The following is a 3,914-nucleotide window of genomic DNA, read 5'->3' on the forward strand; positions in this document are numbered from 1 at the left end:
TAAATGAACATGACCTGCAGCCCCAAAAATGCTTGCCCCTCTCGCGTAAGAACTGAACTGTGGCCACAAACTCCTGTCCCCATTTCCTTGCTTCCCCATTTCCACAGGAAGAGAAGAGCCACAGCAACAGGGTATAGCGCAGTTAGTTTCCATTGATTAATTTCATGGTGAGAGCGACATGACTCGAGATCGATCGAGAACTCTAGTAGCAGGTAGCAGTAACCATACAGATGCTCGTCGCCACCTAACAAGCATCTCGAGAACTCTAGCAGCAGGTAGCAGTAACCATACAGATGCTCGTCGCCACCTAACAAGCAACAACAACCGATCGGAGTCCTGCGTGTGCAGAGGAGCACCTGCTCTGATCGGTAAGCCGTTTGTGTCAAGAATGACCTGATACGCCTGCCATGTGAGATGTTCCAAGGCAGTATCGTTCACCGCCCCTGTCAGCTGCTCGATCGATCGTACAACGAAGTTGCCGTCGGGTCGCTGCCGGTCGGAAAAGCGGCGAGCACCGACGTTCGCCAGACGGTCTGAATTCAGCACGGATTCGATGGAGAGAGGTGGGGAGTTCAATGGTTCAAAGAGGCATTTGTTCTCGTTCGCGCGTCTGCTTGTAAAAAGCCAACGACAAAATTGAGTTCAAACCAGTGTGGGATCAGTCGATCCAGTGGCGGATTCAGGAATGGGACAAAGGGGTGCTACGTGCTGGCGTTGGGCATTGGAGGCTAGGCCAATGGACAGGAACTCAAGAAGAGAGATTCAAACAGTTAAATCAAAGAGCAATTACCTTATATGCTAGTCTAACGTGTGAGCTTAATACATACTAGTGCTCATAGTATTTTTGGGCAAGGGGGTGCTACAGCGCCCCCAGCACGGGTGCAGCTCCACCCCTGAGTCGATCCGATGTCGGTTACACGAAACAAAAAACACGCACGCAAAGCGATTGTGACATGGCGTGTCTAACTGCCGATTGGGGATATACTGGAGCACAATGGGACACGTTTAATGCGCTCCGTTCAGCCTAACAACCGATTCTTCTGCTGCTATGAACTGTAGGTACGCTGAAGGACTGCATGCTGCTGCTGTCTGGTAGTGCTATAGCTGCTTACTCTGACCGAGTTGGTGAGTGGTGACACGCTCTGTCTAGAGATCGATCAAAACAGAGGTTACCCTGCATGCACGTAGGCAGTCCATAAAATAGTACAGAGTACATAAATCGCTGCACATACACAACCTTGGATATGGCGTGTACAAAATAATGAGAAATTAAGGCTATGTTTGGTTGGACTGTGAGCAGTGGAAAAACTGTTGTGGGCTATTAGCTATGAAAAAGCTGTTGTCAGCTATCAGCTGTGAAAAATTAGAAAACCGTTTTGGTTGAAATAGCTGTGAAATTGTAGGTTTGGCAAGAAAAGTTTGTAATGCCCCTGGAAAGTTTGAGGGACGGTTGCTATGCAAATTGATCGTAAAATACTGTGTTGTTCACTGAATCACATGTAAATTACCATTTTAGAAAGAAAAATTTATTTTTTTTAAGTTTTGCTTCAACCATTACCATATGGTCCATATGAATACAAAGATAACATTGACAAAAGATAAATTAAGGAACAATTCTACTGACGCTTGAACAACTCCTTTTCATACTCCCTCTTAAACAAATCGAACCTTCCTTCATTTGGAAACCTCCTTTCACGATCAGAAAGGTGGTTGTGTGCATTAGAGCAATTTTTTCTTGCACTCCACAATCTTTCACCATCTTCTTGGCCTCTAAAATGCTTGGGACTGGATTGGTTGGAGGAGCTGATGAAGCTTCAACACTTGAGGATATCTTATCTGCAGCAGTTTCTATCTTCAAACATGTGTTCTTGTACAGTTGAAAGAATGAGCTCTTTTTTCATCCTTTCTTCAATAGAACTAGAGTATTCCTTGTGTTTCTTCTTCCCTGGCTTTGATTTCTTCAAAGCAACCAGCTTCACATCATCAATGTCTTGAGTTTTTTTACCTCACTCACATCGTCATCACTTGACTCATCAGAGGATATATCTCCAGGGCAGGAAGCACTAGCACCACTGACATGTATCTTATCAAACAATATATGCAGATCATCAAGGTGCTTCGGACCTTATTTTCTGAACCTCACATGGTTTCATTTGATACCTTTCTTAAGATTATTGCACCTCTAAAATTAAATGAAACAAAGGGTTAATTAGCAAGTAACACTTTATGAAAGCATTAAAAATGATTAATGAAAAAATGACAGTAAAGGGCTTATAGCTAGGTGTTCATCCCAACATTCTTTAGAGCACTCAACAGTTCGCTTTGCCTCATTCCATTCAAGCCCAGTTGCACTATTCTTCAACTCCATGAACCATGTATATTCCTTTTTCATATTGTCCCGCTCGTTCTTCAATTATTTCTTTGTTAGCTTCGGACCAGTTTTTTCTTCATGCTTAGATATAATATTTTTCCAACCAGTCCTATTGAAAAACCCCAATAGCCTATTCCCAGCTTCTATCTCTCCTTTACTATCAATGAAATGCCTCACATTGGCACCACACCAATCTGCCTTATCAGTCATTCTTGAATCAAGCACAAAAAGTAATTTGTCATTCATTTTTGTTTAGTAATCAAGCATGCTAAACATCTATGTACCAATCTGACTTCATCACATACTGATGTTCTCAATCTCCATAGACACTCAGGCACAACAACCACTAGTCGCTACACAAATGGAACAATTGCAACACAAATCAAATGATTGCTACATGAATCAAATGATTACTGCTCAAATCCAATCGATTTTGGTCATTAAGAGGAAGGGAGGAATTGATTTGGGTCACTTACAGATCTCCTAGGAGGAGGAGGGCGGAGGGAAGATGCAGGGGCGTTGGCGTGCGGGGGTCGGTGCCGCCAGACACCACGTGGAGGAAAACCGAGGGCCGCCGGCCAAGGGTGCTGCCGGGCAATACCGTCGCCGCCGGCCACACCTGCTACACGCGTGCGCCTGGGAGGAGGACCGAGAGAGGTGGACACGGGCACTAGGGTGTTCAGGGGCGTAGGCGCCTGGGAGGAGGAGGGTGGAGGGAGGCTGGAGGGGGCAGCTACCGCCATCGGCCAAACCCTAGTTGCGGCCTAGAGAGCGTCGCGGAGGGTAACGAGGGAAAGAGAGATAAGCGAGCCAGAGGGAGGGGGTGATAGAAGAAAAGAAAATCGAACTGGTACGCTCATAACGGATGGCAAGGTGGGTAATTTCATGGAAGTCTTGCCCCTCACAGCGGGTAAATGCAGGGGGGAGTGGCTATGAGATTTGTATAGAGGAAAAAGTAGCTTTTCTTTGAAGTCAAGTGTATGGGGTTACCCCTTTGGTTGGCTTTCATCTTTTCTTGAAAGCCTAAACACTTTGAAAGCCCAACCAAAGGGACCTAAGATCATGTCATTCCTACCCAAACAATGTACATTGGAATCTGTGCCATTCCTCGTAACATCTATCCAGAACACCGGAAAGGCAACAGTTTGCAAAGACACTAGACATCAGGCTCCAAAACATGAAATCACAAATAGAAGAACCAATCTTTATTCCTTTACAAAGATGATGAATAAGCAATTGTAAGCACACGATAAAAAGACTATAAAGTTCAATTAAACATACAAACATAAGCTTCAGTCATACATACTTAGTATTCATCTGCATCACACTTCCTCTTCAAGGGTCCATACATTGATGCATCACCAATGACCACCACCGATGCCACCTCCACCGCCGAAACCTCCACCACCTCCACCGCCCAAGCCAGCACCTCCTCCAGAACCTTTGCCGAACCCTCCCCCGACACCGCCTCCACCGCCCAAGCCACCACCACCTCCAGCACCACTGCCAAACCCTCCTCCAGCACCACCTCCTGCTCCACCAG

At 45.7% G+C, this 3,914-nt stretch overlaps 1 long non-coding RNA gene across 1 annotated transcript; it reads right to left on the minus strand.

Moving 5' to 3' along the window:
• Window positions 1–1,620: 1,620 nt before the first annotated feature.
• LOC111255783 lies at window positions 1,621–3,908 on the minus strand. The gene is made up of 2 exons (XR_002675739.1): window positions 3,678–3,908; window positions 1,621–2,182 (listed from the first exon to the last, which is right to left on the minus strand). It is a non-coding gene; the product is annotated as an uncharacterized LOC111255783 (long non-coding RNA).
• Window positions 3,909–3,914: the final 6 nt, after the last annotated feature.

Source organism: Setaria italica, chromosome IX (assembly GCF_000263155.2).
Source record: "Setaria italica strain Yugu1 chromosome IX, Setaria_italica_v2.0, whole genome shotgun sequence".
Classification (NCBI taxonomy): Eukaryota; Viridiplantae; Streptophyta; class Magnoliopsida; order Poales; family Poaceae; genus Setaria; species Setaria italica.